This window comes from Capsicum annuum, chromosome 5, assembly GCF_002878395.1.
Source record: "Capsicum annuum cultivar UCD-10X-F1 chromosome 5, UCD10Xv1.1, whole genome shotgun sequence".
NCBI lineage: Eukaryota > Viridiplantae > Streptophyta > Magnoliopsida > Solanales > Solanaceae > Capsicum > Capsicum annuum.
The window spans coordinates 128,422,856-128,441,125 of record NC_061115.1 but is presented as its reverse complement, the minus strand read 5'-3'; the positions used below and the strand labels follow the sequence as shown (position 1 = coordinate 128,441,125).

Below are 18,270 nucleotides of genomic sequence, written 5' to 3'. Positions count from 1 at the left end.
TGGGGGAATTAGTAATGTGTCAAGAGAAATTGGTGCAAGAAAGCATGGATAAAATTCTTGATAATGAAATCCGTAGAAAACCAATGAGTTTATAAGTCTCATGTAAGATCTTATTATAAGTTATAAGAAGTGAGAGCTTCTAAAAGCAATGTTGATAAGAAAATAAAAAAAGATTTTTATCATCAAACTGACTCTTATTTTAGTTTAATCCTTCTTCGATCGAAATAAGGGGCACTTGGAATCAAATGAATTCGGACAAACAAAGTGCGGAGTCACTAGTCCCACTAACGTGATAATCGGGTTATGTTAGGCTATTCTCTATTCACATTTGGGAAGACTCTCACTTCTACATCATAGCACCAAGACGGATTGTATGAAGAGATTGATTTTCATTTTTAGATCACCGCTCAAAAATAGGTGGAGTTCGCCCCTTGAAGTATAGTTAAGTGTTGCAATAGGGGGTTGTTTACCAAATAGGAAGTATTCTCCATACCAACATAGAAGGCTTTGCAGCTATCCAAAACCAGAAGAGATCCTTACTCTATGGAGGTGCTAACGTTTTACTAATATAATATAATGTAAAAGTAAAAGCTCTTCTTCTATTCTATGAATCTAACTAATCTATACTATTAACTATAATTAGACTAGGTCATCAGTGAACTAGCATAGAGGAGTGAGATATATCAAAGAATAAACATATCCTTCAACCACAAGTAGGGTCCTTTAGGCAGTTGAACGTCAGTTTGCTTCCACTGACTTATGTCATGAAAACCCATCAATGAAATAATGAAATGAAGAGAAAGGCTTTTCCCATCCTATGAGCCCTGCTTGCTTACAAGTCATCGGTCACTTGGAGGATTTTAGCAATTGAACCGCATCAATGAAAGGCAAAGACTAGTATTTAGAATATAGCTAATGGAAGACAGGGTTGTCTCTGTTACAATCATTTATAGTCCTTGTCCTGAAAGCTTAGTGAGAAAAATCCTCGATAGAGAGAAAGTTTTTATTTTAATGTTTTAATGAGAGAGACCTTTCAAAGAGACTTTTCCCTTTTTAAAGGGATAGCTCACTCTCCTTTAAAGGTGTCCCTACTACACTCTAAGGATGGCATATGATTAACTAGCATAGTAGATAGAGTTTGGCATTTCCTAGCTCAATCTCATATCAGTTAGTCGTCTTACTATTGTTGAATAAGATCTTAGGCAGCTGTGTGGGAAAGAGAGTAGAGGAGACCCCACCCCATTCTATTACCCTTTAGGGGAAAAAATCATTATTCCCCCAGTGGAAGACTCACCAACAAAATCTATCGTCTTACCTGTCTCTTTTTGCAATGAGTTTAGTGCTGAGATTACCTACTCATCCATTAAACTTAACTATTTCGTACTAAATTCCTTTGTTCACCAATCAACTAAAGAACCAATTAGTTATAGCAGTACCTACGACTGAAAAATTAGCCCAAAAAAACATTCAAAAAAAGAGGTCTAAGGCTAGTTCCAAAAAGGGATCGAAGAGAATGCAGTCCATTCAAGGCTCAGATAGAATTAGTTAGAAGCACCTCTTAATATTGACATTTACTTGTTGTGATTCTCTCTTATCTCGCCCGTAAACCATAGGAAAGATCCACAGCAGATATCTTTAAAAAAATTGGTTGGAGTTTGGGCAGTTGGTCGGAAAGTACCTAGTTCAGTGACGCCTATTGCCTTCGTCTTATTCAAACATTATTAGAAAAATTCCTTCAATCTAGTCTTGAAAAAATGAACCAATCATCATGCTTAACATACATATTTTGTAGAACTTATGCCCCTTCTCTCTTTAAGTAGAATCAGGCTGAACGATCTACTATGAAGATACAATAGGAAAGAAGATACAAATATAGTAGAGAGAGTCTCGCATCCCAAGTGGAACACAGAATTCATGCTAAACACAATGTAATTGGTGAGCGGATTACCTCTTTAGTTATTAGCAGCCAAACCCACTTTATAATGATTTTTCATTTTTTATACATAGTAAAAAAGAGGTCCTCAGGTCAATTAAAAAAAGTTGATATTCAGTTGCTATTATGCAAGCCCGATTCCCTCCTAGATAATACGAGGAATGAATCTTAACAGGGTCCCATCAGCCCCATCTTTAAAAAGAGAAGAAAGATATGCAGCTTGCTTGTGGCTTTTAAAGGGATCTTTCCTTCCTTCTCTACCTACTTCTCAATACCATCTGCCCCTTGGAAAAGTGCTTAAGGCATCTTTTTACTGATAAAAAGAATAGATAGAAATAATGTATTCGCTTAATACATGATTTGAACCACTAACATCTACTTTCGAACCATTCGCCTCTACTCTTAGTTGTGAAGCTCATTCCCCGATCCTTACATCAAATGAGTCTGCTCTATATTTTTAGGGTCGAAAGACTAAACCAAGACAAGTGAACTAATGATGTCTAATTTATCTTTAGATGAAAGCAGAATTTGAAATACATTGAGATTGCCGAAAAAAACACACAAAACTAGAAGAAGAAAGCGGCACCCAACTCGATGAATCTGAAATAATAGATCTATAAGACTTGGTCCTTCTTTCTTCTTTCTTATTTTAAAGAGAAGAAAGGAAGGGAGAAGAGAATGGTTTTGGATTATTTTATTGACGAGATTTTCAATGAAAGCTAAGATGGGTAAGTGTGAGGAGTCAACTATTGCCCTACTTTTATTATTTCTTAGAAGAATGGCCCCAGTATACTCATAAAAAGGCGATTCTCACTCTACTAAATCAAAAGAATGACTCCTGTATTTGGAACATATAAGTTCGATACAGATAACAAAGAATAGAAATTGGAGAGTAGGTGTATTTCCCTAGTGGAAGCCCTCTCATCCCAAAGGAACTTATATGATAGAATCATCTCCGGCATTACAAATTCTGCGTAATTTTCATTTAGCCATAATCTTACAATGGAGCATATTGTTAGAGGTTTGATAGCTATGAAGTTGTTTTCGGATTGATAGCTATGAAGTTATTTTTGGCTTGATAGCTATGAAGTCGTTTTCTGCTTGATAACTATGAAGTTGTTTCATGCATCAATCTCTAACATCAAAGTCTGGTTGTCAATGGCCTCAAGGACAATTATGTGATGCTATTATTTCCCTATAGAACATAGGAACTATATATATACTTTTTTTGTATGTTTGAGTTTGTCTTAGTCCCACCGGTAGGGAGTTCTGAAAGTCAGAAGTAGGTTATAAAACCAGCTTACAAAGGCAAAAAGTACTTTTTGTATGAGGACTTTCAAATGTGGAAACCCCAATCAGGATGATTGTTCTCGCGGCTATTGGCTTCCTATACCCATGGAAGATGTTTCTTTCAAAAAGTGGTACTCGCCATTTTTTTTTTCAAAATGGGTTGTGTCTGTCCGAGATTTTAATTCTAGCTTTATAGTCTTATAATGTACTTGGTCCCATATGAACTAGAAAATTCAAATCAATAATTTATCTACACAAAACAAGGAAAGAGAATAAACTTGAACAAAGCAGATTTTATTCATTCGAGCACTAGAAGTATTTTCTTACATGGGAAGCACATATAGACTAGCCACACAACACAACATTACAAAGGGAAGCATTAGTGATACATACACAACAAAGACACAACGCATAGGAGTAGATATCCACAAATAACAAGAACACCTTTAATGAAAACACATTACAAAGCATCTACAGACACTTATTTAAACCTTCTGAAACTCTAGATGAGTCGACTGACTTTTAGTTATTTCCGCCATGGATGCAGAAGTCCATCCTAACTATAAGATCCTCCCTTTCTCGTATGAAGGTACTCTCATCTTCTTCCAAAGTGTGGATTTAGTTTAGGAGCTGTTGAACGAGTTGTTCCACCAGCTTTGGAAAAACAACGAGCACATGTTCTAAAAGGCATGCAGAATTTGCCGCCGTTGGCGCTTTTCATTTTCCACATGGAGAATTCTCTAATTCATTTGAAAAAGTCCTTCAGTGGTGGATGAATCCATATCTCCCTTTACTTTTCCAAATATAGAAAGCGGCTTTTATTTATAGACGTTAGAAGGTCTTTCTTTTTCTTATTATATTATTTGTAACCCTATTTTTATTAGGTTTTCTTGGTTCCATAACATGGTATAAACCTGGATTTTCATGAATATGGAACCCCATCCACTGGATTTTAGTGCGCTGAATAATTGTCCTTTCCTTGTACGCATTTGACTATGAAAGGCCCCCTTTATTTTGGCGGGTATCAGCACGTGGCTTAATCCCGGATCGCTCTTTAAGGAATAGGACACAATAATATAGCGAACATCAGATAAGAGAGTACCCCCTTTATTATAAGACAGACCCCCACATCCTTTATTAAAAGATATAGAAATCCTCATTCGATAGCTCAAAGCTGATCGGTACAACCCACTTTCCTACTCGTCTTTCACAGGCCTATTTGTACACAGCTACATGATGGAAGTCCGGCCAATCCTCACTCCACAGCTCAAAGCTGACCGATACAACCCGCGTGCTTGGCTACTAATCTTTCATAGGCCTATTTGTACCCAGGTAAAATCTCTTCCCTTATAAAAGAAAAAAATGCCCCTCGCCACTCCTCAATCGACAACAAATATATATTTATAGCTAAATTTCTAACTACACTTCAATTTAAATTGGGATAACTAATTCCTATTCAAATAATAAAAGGACAACTAATTCCTAAGTCACATAGGACTCTAATAATTTAAAACTACTAAAATTATCTATTCCTACTTTATATTTCTGAGACATATTTTTAACACTCCTTCTTGAATCAAAAATTGTCTCGGCTTCGGCTGAATTTGACCTTTTGAATAAATCAGTCAATTCATCTTTGTTCTTGCATGACTTATGTGCATCTGTTGTTGGATTAAATAAGAATTTTTGCCACTCATATCAATTTGTATAATCTCAAGATTAGTGGAATCAAAGATTTGACAATATTTATCTCCAAACAATAGTTTAAATCCTTCTTCCATTAGTTGACCAACACTTAACAAACTTTTATCAATATTGGGCACGTAAAGGACATTTGAAATTATTTTTGTACCTGAAATTGTTTTGATTGCAACATTCCCTTTACCTTCTGCAGGAATATAGTCACCATTTCCAATTCTGATTTTCTTATTTTCCAAAGGAAAAAACTCTTTAAAAAGAGTTTTGTCATATGTCATGTGGTTTGTACAACCACTATTAATCATCCAAAAATAAGATTTCTTAGTTAAAGAATACGTTGCCACAAATAAGTGATCTTCTTCTTCTTCTTTGGTGACTTGGGCATCTGCTTCATATTTTTGAGATTTGTTTTTGCAAATCATGGCTTCATGGTCAAGTTGACTACAAATCTTGCATTGTGCATCTGGTTTCTTCCAATATTTAAATGGAGGATGACCTATTTTGCCACAGTGCTTGCAAAGTGGGTAATTTTTTCTTTAATTAGTACCCTTGCTTTGGGTCTTGTGGTTGGCTGCCAAAGATCCTTCACCCATACCATCCTACCTAATAAGACTCCTTTGATCTTGCACCTGAAACATATTTAACAATTCTTCCAAGGTAATCTTGGACAGGTCATTTGTGTTTTCCAAGGTAGTTATTGATACTTGGTATCTTTCAGGCACTGTAACAATCATTTTTTCAACAATCCTCGAATCTTTAAATTTTGTGCCAAGCAATCTTACCTTGTTAAAAATGCCAAAAAGATGGTCTGGGTACTCTTTTATGGTCTCAGATTCCTTTATCTTTTGTAATTTGAATTCTCTTATTAGATTCAACACTTTCATGCCTCGTATTCTTTCATCTCCTTTATATTCTTCCTTTAAATAATGCCAAAATTCTTTTTCTGATTTAAAGGACATAATTCTCGTGAAAATTGTTGGAGAAACACTAGCAAACAAAGTCGCTTTTGCTTTTGATTTTTTGATTTTCTTTTTCTTTTGTCTTTTGATCTGGGCCACCATGGGATTATCGGGCAGCGGAACAACACCATAATCCTCCTTCACGACCTCCCAAAGATCTAAAGCCTCAAGATAAGCCTCCATTCTTACTGTCCAAAGTTGGTAATTCTCACCATCAAAAATAGGAGGAGCTATTTGGGAAAAGTTGTTTGCAGAATTTATCTCTCACAGATCCCTCAGGAAATTGGCTCTTGATACCAATTGTTGGTTTTTAGCATTGAAATTGGAGAAATAGCAAAGAAAGAGTTGGAGAAAAATAAAATACGACAATAGTATTGTCAAAGGGAATTTTTTTTAATAACTGAAAACATATATTTATAGCTAAATTTCTAACTACACTTCAATTTAAATTGGGTCCAAGGATTGCCAAATATTTGGTACTGAGTTTCCTCCTCGCTTTTTAGTAACAAAATAAACTAAAAGTAGGACCAAACTGAGAGTTAGTAGCATAAACAAAGATAGATGTCCAAAGTTTGACTCAAAATAAGCTTGTTCACTCAATCAAAGACAGTTCAATTCGATCTTAGTCGATCTAAGGTTTCCCTTCTCTCCGACACCCTTTCGGATAACTAATTCCTAATCAAATAATAAAGAGACAACTAATTCCTCTACTAAAATTATTTATTCCTACTTTATATTTCTGAGACATATTTTTAACAAGTGCTTGACTTGCATAAAAACAGACATGGACATCAGGGTCCTCAACTAGCTCTACTAAACTAGGGTGAATCGTTTTCTCTGTAACCTGGCAATTATTAAAGGTTTAAAAACCATCTTCAACAAACAAATAGCATAAGTGAGCTCAATCTTTATTTCAACTAAACCAAGCAACCAATCTAAGAGAAAAAGGCAGATGAGAGTTCTCACTGATTGGTCAACAATGGGGATAAGGGACTGCAAAACCTTTGCAACATTAAATTTGATATTGGGCACACTGCGTAAGAAATGAAATTGGACCATTAGCTCTAGGAACTCCTGCATATAATGACTTTAACAAGAATAGAAAGCAAAACCACCGATCTTTTACTGCCATAATAACCACTGGCAGCAACTTAGAACACATTATCACAAGTGCAAGTAAAGAAATTGCTGTAAGTATTGTCATCCGACATAAATAATTTTAATTATTGATCACATCCAAGACCTGCAAAGAGATGACATGTTTAAACCACTGATAAACAGAACAACCTTGATATCAGACATGGTCAAACTAAGTGTATAATAATGCAGAATATTAATCATATCCAGGAACTGCAAGCAAATGACCATGTCTTAACCAATGAGAAACAGTAAACAAGCTGATAGCAAACAAACTCTCTGAAACTAAGGTTGGTCATGATGAATTATTACTACTGTCTCAAGTATCCACAAACCCAATACTTCATCTTTGAAATCATCAAACAAACTTGAGGAATTATATGCTGCATTGCCCACTCTTGACCAAATTCTTCCGCAAGGTGCTTTAAGTTATTAGCTGCAGTGCCTCTGATTGAATAAACCTAAACCACATACACAAATCGGTAAGGGAGAACTGAATGCTCAACGTAATCAAAACTCTTTGACATGTATCAATAATGGAAGAGAATAAAATAAGTCAATACAGCCTCATTTTTTTTGCACTTAATGAAGGTCTTAATCTTAATTATTAACTTCATTTGTTTTTAACATTTGAATTTTAATCATCAAGAGCATTTGCTTTACAACTACTAAATGAGTCTTAATAGATCTTAATGGTTAAAATCTATAAGAAATCTTAATATTATTAAGATGTTTATTCAAAGAGGGAAAACACCAATTCCATCCATTTACTACTACTGCCATCGCTCACCATTATCAACTATTGTTAATGCCATCACCATTATTAACTACCACCACCCACTGCCCACAAACTAAGTTGCTCAGACTCTCAAAATATTGCCGCACCCGTGTCAAATCCACCAAATGCGCACTACTTTTAAGGATCTCACACGCACCTAATGACTTTCTTGAAGAGTCAGAGCAACATAGCCCACAACCACCATCCTCAATCACAACTACCATTGATGTCAATCACTACAATCAATTGTCACCGACATTAGCAACCATTGACAATCATCACCACCAATCACCATTACCACCACCATAAATCACTACTGTCAGTTACCACTCTTTAGTCACACTAGATATCATCAACCACCGTCATCATTTACTACAACCATTAATATCACTATCATCCACCACCACCATCAACCACTACTGCCAACCTCCATCACCACTAGTTTCTACACATAACAACACGATTAGCCAACCCAATCCCAATCAACACCCACAAATATGTTTGCTAGTCATTACCATCAACAACCATCATGTAATTTTTTTATAAAAAATATTGATATAATATTAGATTCATATTTATTAATTTTAAAATAAAGATAAAGTTTATATATTCAGATATTGAAAAAACAAATAGACTTAATTATTAAGTATTCAGATGTTAATACAACGTATTTATATTCGGATGCACTCAGGCATCTAAATCTTAATGCACATCCTGATTGCATATGCTTATTCAGATTCAAACTTAATCTAGATAAAAGCAAATGAGGAGCAAGACAGAAATTACAGCTAAATTTGATCCAAAAGAAGAATATTTTCCTCCTTACCTGACAATGACAGAGAAAGTGAAAGAGATGCACTCACGTAACAAAAGCAAAGTATCTATGCTTCTCATTTTCTAGGTTACATAGCTAATATTTGTCTTACAAATAAAAAAAAAAGGTTCTATTTCTATTCCCTAGCTTATCACATATCAACCTCGTCCTGTAACTATTGCATGCAAAGGGAGCCGAGCTTCTCATCAAGAAATCCTACACCCAACTGACTGGCCAAAAGAGGTTATAGCCAGATGAACTTGACAATGCCTATCCTCTGCTAGCTAAATAATAACTGGCAATAGAGATTGGGATAATAAATCAATTCCAATCACCTGTCAAATTGAAACAACTTAGAATTAGTCCCGAAGAAGCTGCAAAATAATTGCAATAAACCAATAGATAGAATGACTAAATATAAAGAGAACCAAGGATAATGAACTTACCCTTACTTCATAAAAGCATAAGGAGAACCATGATATGCCATGCAAATAGAAGTAGAATGGTAAGGCAAACACAACCAAAAATTGATATAAAATAATCTGAACAAGACAAATAATCAAAAAACAAATCTGGGATAGAGAACTTGATATTCATTTAGTACTCTTGTAAGAAACTACAAAAGAATTGCAATGAACCAATAGAAAGAATGACTTAACATAAAGAGAACCACGATATGATCAAGAAAATTTTATAGGAACAAGAAAGCAAAGTGGCATCCCACTATACAAGGTTTACTTCTCAACTTTATTGATCTTCAATTTCCTTCTTACTCAGGGAGCTTATCAGTCATAAAGAACACTCATAACGAACTGAAAGCATGAAGTAGAAGGAGATAGAAAGATCCAAGGCTTGAAAATATACCCAACCTGATTGACTTGAGCAAGTTTGCTAATGATCTTGAGGCACGAATCAGGAAACTCATCATTTAGTAGGGAAAGAAAAATTAGAAAAAGATGTTCAATGGTTGTACCCTGCATGAAATATAGAAAATAGATTCGATAATTTCATTATCAAATATCAAAAAAAAGGCCGATAAACTATGAAAGAAATTGAAGAGTTCAAACGAGTTGCCCTCCAACTTTGGAACCTGAATCCAAACAGACTTAAACAACAAGAAACTGAACAGTAAAGTACGTGAAAAGAGTAAATGTGAGACACAACAATTTTACTTGGAAACTCCTTCCTCAAAGAAGAAAATCCACGACCTGCCTCCAGGATTTCTAAAGCTCCACTAATATTCAATAAAACTTGAATACAAACTCCATTACATCAAGGATTCACCTCTTAATTTTTATTCTCCTAGTAATAACTCTATTACAAAGAGAAATGTGCAATACCTCTACACCAGCACCACCCAGCTAACTCTAACTGAGTTGACAAGCTAACTCTAGCTTTAATATCACCTAACTTTACATGACAATAAGAAGTTTTGAACTAAAACACCAACACCTACTAATAATGATAACAACAGTAGACAACGTTTGTAATCACAATACAAAGAGTCAACCACAACAAGAATATGAAATACAACTTTTGAGAGATCAGTTCCCTATTGCGAATGGGGCTTTGATTAAAGAGCTTTAATAGAAATATTTTATTGTGAGTATATGGAAGCTTGGTTTTCTTGTTGTGGAAGATGAGCAATATATATATGAGACAAGAAAACCTAGGACGAATCCCATCAGTTGAGGCAAAAAAGTACAGCAGCCTTTCCACCAACTTTTGTACTTTCATCCAGCTGTGTAGTTGAATGTGACAATGAGTGTAGGCCTAATCAGGTCCCTAAGTATTTGCAGCTTTGTCATCACACATTCTTCAAGAACCAGGTCCCAACATATAATTTTTCAATCATCAAAACTAAGGACTTAAAAATTTTACCCTTTTTGATGATGACAAATCCATGCACGTATTTAAGCATACAAACTATGCACAACACCTCATACCTTCAATTTATAATCACTAGGGACCTTAACATATTCCCCCTATCACTGATACTAGTGGCCTCCTCTAACTATTCCCTCTTTCTATCAGCACCTAAGATTCCCTCTAAGTGTGAAGACCCTATTTCAGCACACGTTTCCCTCATCATAATCTAATACTTCACACCTCATTATAATATCACACACTAGTAAACCACTACTACATCTCATCTATCTACACCTTATATTCCCTTTTTTGACATCATCAAAGTGGTAAAACAGTAAACCATGTATAGACAAGCCGATATATGAACGCATGACCATTGAGGCTACACTGATATGAGCAAATAAGATTAGAGAAATAAGCAAGGTAGAAGCACAAAGTAGACTTGTGTGGTAATCAAAGAGGATAGTATTAGAACATATTCAAAAGTGGTCATAGTAATTGAAAACAGTAGCATAATTATAACAGGAATAGGTAAAACCAAGGAATGACAGGGAACAGGTCTAAGAGAAAAGTCCAAATGGGATGGGGACCAGGTTCTATAGTCCAATAGGTAACACCTTCCCCCTCCTCATTTTTTTGTATATAGGTAATCAACCATTGTATCCCTTTTTACTGGAAGTTTTTCACTATAGCTACTCTCTTTATTTTATGCTTTTGTTCATTTGGAACTATGAAGGGATGGATTTTCAAGAAAATGCAAATGGGGGATCAGGATGACTTTTAAACTCAAGGGAAGGGTGACACATTTTAGGAGTGAGTTACAACCGGGTATGGCACTCCTACATGTAAATAGTACACAATCACTATTTAAGAATAGAGTATAATATTAACCTTATTGGGGACCTAGTCCCTACAAGATTTTTTATGCACATAGCAGTTTGAGTTGTTTTACCCTTCTTCCTATCTCATCATCCTTGCCATGGGTGTATATCTACAGAAGATATGAGACTGAGTTAGACATGTGTGACATTATCTTGCATGGAACCTACTCACCAATTCATAGCAAAATTTAAAGGATGAAGAGGAGCAACATGCATTCAACTTAGCCTCGTTAGTCACAGTTTTATCCTGATTCTTTTCAATTATTCCCTACCAAGTGCCTTGGTAAAGATGTCAGCAATTTGATCTTCAATACTGTAAAACACCATCTTAATCAACCTTTATCCACATTATCTCTGAGAAAATGATGCCTGACATCAATGTGTTTAGTTCTTTTATGCTGAACAAGACTTTTTTCCGTATTGACAGCACTTGTGTCGTCATAAAATAGAGGCACACATTCTAAGAGAATACTAAAATCTTTAAGCTGCTACTTGATCTATAGTAATTGAGCACAGTATGAGTCAGCAACAACATATTCATCTTTAGTAGTTAAAAGTGCTACTGAGTTCAACTTCGTAGTAGCCCAAGAGATTAGGGTGATATAAGAAAATAAGTCATTCCTGAGGTACTCTTCCAATCAAACAGGTACCCATCATAATCAGCATCAGCATATCCAACCAGGTTAAAATTGTCACCAACAGGCTAGAATAGAACCAGGTTGGGGTCCCTTTAAGATATCTCAAAATCCTTTTGGCAGCCTTCAGATAAGATTTCTTTGGACTAACTTTAAATCTAGCACACATCATAACACTAGACACAATGTCAGGTCTGCTAGTTATCAGATAGAGAAATGAATTAATAATTCCTCTATACATAGTTTTTTTAACAGAGGGACCAGGTTCATCCAAGTTCAGTTTGGAGGAAGTTCAAATAATATTATAAATAGGCTTAACATCCTCTATATGAAACCTTTTGAGTAGCTCATGATGTACTTCTGTTGACATATAATAGTCCCAATTACACCTTATATAATTTGTAGCCTAAGGAATAAATTGAGTTCTCCCATCCTATCATACTTATCTCAAAGTTACTGCTCATTAACCTAGTAAAGTCATCACACAAAAAACTAGTTGTAGAAGAACTGGTTGTAGCCCAAATATGATGGCATCCACATAACTTGAACAATAAGAAGATTACTTTATCTGGCCTTCAAGAATAAGGTGTTATCAATCCTTTCTATTTTTAACTCAATCTCTAGAAAGAACTTGGGAAGCCTCTCATACCAAGCTCTAGGAGATTGCTTCAATCCATACAAGACTTTGTCTAATTTGAACACATGATTGGAAAAATAAACATCCTCAAAACCTGGAGGTTGCTTCACATACACCTTTTACTTGATAAGATAATTTAAAAAGGAACTCTTTATATCTATTGAAATAGTTTGAACTACATATATAAGGTAGATACAATGAATGTTTGAATTGCCTCCATCTAGCCATTGGAGCAAATGTTTTATCATAATCTATGCCTTATTTCTAGTTATAGCCTTGCACCACAAGCCTAGCTTTGTTCCTGATAGTATTTCCATTCTCATCAACCTTGTTTCTGTACACCCACATAGTTCTTATAGCAGTTCTCTCTGAGGTTCGTGGGACCAAGTGCCATACTTTGTTTCTTTCAAATTGATCAAGCTCTTCTTACATTACATTTATTCAATCTGCATTCTTTAATATCTTCTTTATATTCTTGGGTTCAATTTAAGATAAAAATGTAGAGAAAGCATAGAGATTCTTTGCTCTTTTTTTTGTTTGCATGCCTGAGTCCAGAGGAGATAGTAGATTATCAAGAGAATGTGAGAACTGATGCTTCTAAATGGATCTATGAGGTCTAGTTGACTTTTATTGGGAACAATCTCTATTGAGGTGTTACCCTCAAGAGATTGATCATTTTCTTCACTGGGTTGAGGATCAGGTTCTTCAGGTAGAGCTTAGGGACCAGAGTTCTAAAGATTTGCTGAATCTTAATCTTTATGTCCTGAACCTAGTCCCTATGAATCTGTATCATCATCACCTTCATTCACCTTTTTATGGAGCATTAAGAGGATTTCCTAAATCATTATCATCATCATCTTGTGTGCTTCCTTTACTAATGTTACCAAATTCATTAAATATAACGCATACTCATTCTTTCACACATTGTGTTCTTTTGTTTTGGATCATATAAGTCTTGTCGGTAGAAGAGTATCTAACAAATACTCCTTCATCACTTCTTGGATCAAACTTTCTAAGGTTATCCTTCCCATTATTCATCACAAAACATTTTCAACCAAAAGGCTTGAAGTAGCTCAGCCTGGGCTTTCTTTTGGTCATGAGTTCATAAGGGGTCTTGTTCAGAAGGGACTTGACAAGACACCTATTGATTATGTGACATACTGTGTTGACTGCTTTAACCTAAAAGTTATGAGAAATCTTTGCATCTATCAGGATGGTCCTCCTAATATCCATAAGTGTCCTATTTTTCCTCTTTACAACACAATTTTGTTGTGGTGTTCTAGGAGCTAAAAAATTGTGACTTATACCTAGATCATTGCAGATTTCAGTGAACTATGCATTTTCAAATTCTATTCCATGATCTGATCTGATTTCAGCTATTTTCTCATCATACTTCACTTGCACTTGTCTAGCAAAATCCTCAAACACACAAAATATATCTTCCTTGGATCTTAGAAATAAGGTCCATGTGAATCTAGAATAATCATCATCAATAACCAAAATATACTTCTTTCTTCCCCTACTGAGAAGCTTATAGGTCCACATAGATCCATGTGAAGGATTTGCAAAGGCCTGGATGTGCTCACTTTTTTCTTTGGCTTAAATGAGGATTTAATTTGCTTTCCTTTCACACATGAATCGCACACTTTAAAACTAGCAAACTTCACTTTTGGTAAATCTCAAATCAAGATCATTTTCACTAATTTGTTCAGCATTGAGCAACTAACATGACCTGGTCTTCTGTGTAATAGCTCAGCAATATCTTTTTGCATACTTAGGTATGTTATGTTCTTGGACTTGTAAAACCCCAGATCAGTAATATACATATTTTTATTCCTCCAAGAAATCATCATTTCTTTACCATCTTTAAGACAAGTAACAATGCACTTATTTGACCAGAACCTAATTTTATTGCCTTTATCACAAATCTGAGCAAATACTCAGCAAACTAAACTTAAGTTTATCCACAAAATAGACATCATCAATTATATAGCTCAAACTCTTTCCAATATTTCCAATTCCAATAATGTACCCTTTTGTTTTCATCACCAATGGAGACATTGCCTTAAGCAAGAGGATCAATTCTTCCAGTCATGTGCTTCGAACAGCCACTTTCCATGATCTAGTTGTAGATTCATCCTCTAGCTTTGTCCTGTAATAGAATTAGTGTTTAGTTTTGGGAACCCATTTTATCTTAAGCTCCCAAAATAGTGACAGAGGAAAGATCAGATTTTTTCTTTATCCTCCAAGTAAATTTTAACCTCTTTCTTTTGAAAAAGAGAGTTCTTTCATCCTTCTTAAGACAATAGTTCTAGAGGGACATGAATCCCTTGTGTGGATATTTTGCCATAATGAGGACATAAGATATTATCCTTGATAGAGACATATTTACTAAAAAGTTTGTAAGAAGGATACACATTGTGGAATCCCAACCCTCTTCTATTACTTGATCCCTGACTGGAAAGGCTTGTCAATGATTGATATGAAATGGTTCATTTTAAAGCCTTTTCAATCTTATCCTTGAATCGAACTAGGTCCCTCTCAAGTTCAACACTCCTATCAAGTGAGGCAATCAAATTTACATTTATCTTAGTCAGTTTCTCTTCTAATTCAAGTTGAATTTGGCTTTTTCCACTTTTACCTTGAGATTTAACCTTAGACACTTCACTAAGTTTTATTTAAGAAATCACTTTCAAGGGATAGTGACCTGCTAGGTTCCTAAAGTTTAGTTACTTGCACACTCAATTCAACTGTCTCTTCTTTACATTTTTCAAAGTCTTTCTTCAGACACTCCTCATCTCTAGTAAGATCATTAATAGTATCTATGAGTACAGTAGCAAGAGACTTAAACTCTTTAAGAGAATAATTTTTGTGGTTTTCTTTAATGTTCAAGAGGGTTACCTTTTCATCTTTATCATTATCTATGTTTGCCATCAAGGCAAAGAAAGAGTCATAAACTTTGACGTCATCCTCTACCATAATCATAGAGATATATTCATACTACTCTGATTTATCAAAATCATTGCAGGAGTCACCTAGATTAGTTATGACTTACATTCCAACCCTATCAGCTTCAGCTTTCCTTCTATATTTGTCAGGGACCCAGTCTTTCCCCTTTTCTTTTCACCAGCTTGCTTGATATACTCTTTATATTAAATTTTGTGCAAAGGACAATCTTTGATGTAATAAATAAGTTTTCTATATTTTTGGAAGGCATTACTTGATCTTTTCCCTCTCATATATTTGCTGGACTCTCCTCTTTTGGGTAGATCTCCTAACTTTCTCAAGGATTTGAGGATTCATTTGGCAATTTAAGTTATTTTCTCATCCTCAGCACTGGTAGTCTCCTTTATTGCCTTTAGGATCAGGTTCTTCTCCACTTTGTGCTCACCGTTGAATTTGTCCTACATTTTCATAATCTCATAGGTCTTGGGATTTCTAATCAACTCATCTATGGTCATATTTTTTAGGTCTCTAGCTTCAATAATAGCATTTAGTTTACTCTCTCATTGCTTAGGTAGAATTATTAGAACCTTTCAAACTTATTTGGAAGTTCTAATATCCTTACCAAAAAGGTAAAGATCATTGATTATAATAGTGAATCTTGTGTGTATTTCCTGGATAAATTCACCTTCTCTCATGGTGAAAGTCTCATATTTAGTGGTCAGGATGTGCACATTTGACTATTTCACCTGACTGGTTCCCTCGTAGGCTATTTAAAGGCAATCCCAAATTTCTTTGGCAATCTCACAAGTAGAGATCCTATTGTACACATCAGGACCAATGCTACAAACAAACAGTTTCTTGGACTTATAGTTCTTTTCAATCTTCTTCCTATCAATGTCATTAAATTTATTTAGTCTTGGGAACTTATGAAGTCACTTCACCAACCTTTGCTATTTTTGTGGGGACAAAATAAAAGGACCATCTTCAATCACATCCCAAAAGTCAAAATTTTCTGCCATGATAAAATCATGCATCCTAGTCTTCCTCCACCCATAGTATTCCCTATTGAATCTAGGTGGACTAATGGTAGACTGGCCTTCTTTAATATTTAGAGGAGCAGCGATGTTTAAGATCCTTCCAAGGTGTTAACCTCTTTTCAGGAAGACCTTGCTCTGATACCAAATGAAGAGTTCAAATGAGTTTCTCTCTATCTTCGGAACCTGGTCTTAAACAGACTTAAATAGTAAGAAACTAAATAGTAAAGTATGTGAAAAGAGTAAATAAGAGACACAATAGATTAGTAAAGTATGTTAAAAGAGTAAATGAGAGACACAATAGTTTTACATAGAAACTCCTTGCTTAAGGGAGAAAAACTGTGACCTGCCTCCAGGATTTCTAAAACTCCACTTATATTCAAGAAAACTTGAATACAAACTCCATTACATCAAGGATTAACCTCTTAATCCTTCTTCTCCTTATAACAACTCTATTATAAAGAGAAATATGCAATACTTCTACTGCACCACCACCCAGCTAACTCTAACTGACTTGACCAGTTAACTCTAACTTTAAAATCACCTAACTCTAGATGACAACAAGGAATTTTGAACTAAAACACCAACACCTACTAATAATTATAACAATATTAGGCAAAGTTTACAATCACAATACAAAGATTCAATTACGACAAGCATATGAAATATAATTTTTAAGCGGTCAGCTCCCTGTTGCAAATGAGGCTTTGATTCAAGAGCTTCAAGAGAGATATTTTGTTGTGATTATATGAAATATTGGTTTTATTATTGTGGGAAATAAGTAATATATTTATGAGATAAGAAAACCTAGGATGAATCCCATTGGTTGAGGCAAAAAAGTGCAGCAGCTTTGTCACCAACTTTTGTACTTTTATCCAGCTGTGTAGTTAATTGTGATAGTGACGTGTAGGCCCAACCAGGTCCCTAAGTAGTTTTAGCTTTATCATCACACATTCTTTAGGAACCAGGTCCCAATATAAAAAGTTTTAATCATCAAAACTAAGGACTTAATAGAAACCAAATGCAATAATCTCTTTGAGCATACATGTTATATTACAATAAGGTAGTGTAAATTACCAACTTACAATCCTAAAGGTATTAAAGATACAGTGCCAATAAATAGTTTGTTTGCCATGCTCTTTAAATCTACTTATTTTGATAACTGCTTTATATCAAATGATGTTTTAGGAAAAGCACTTAGGATATTAATAAATTTGTGTACATGAAATCATTTTGAAGGAAATTTTGTTAGAATTAGAGAAGCAGCTTGTGCTTGAAAAAACCCCATTTAGTGTAAAAAAAATGTAACTTTAAACTTAGTACTATCCCAATATATAAATTTGAAAATTTTACTATAGAGGATATTAATTATCTTGATAATTTTGTTTAATTTAAAATATAAAAATCATAAAATAGAGAGGCTTGAGAGAGAAAGTCTAAAACACTTCAATCATTATGTGACATTAAATCATTGATAATGTATGAGGTTAGTTTTTGTTCCTACTATAAGAATAGTTTGGAAAATATAATGTTTTAGCTTTGTTCTTTTAGTATTGAAAAAAATAAAAATCTCTTCTGTTTCTGAGGAGAAGCTAAACTGTTTAGCCTCTTCCTTACAACAAAATAAAACTTGTGCTACAACTCATAAGAACGTTTTTT

The 18,270-nt window shown here is 34.7% G+C and overlaps 1 pseudogene; it reads right to left on the bottom strand.

Annotated features, from left to right (window-relative positions):
• Positions 1–6,559: 6,559 nt before the first annotated feature.
• LOC124898534 lies at positions 6,560–15,610 on the bottom strand (annotated as a pseudogene).
• Positions 15,611–18,270: the final 2,660 nt, after the last annotated feature.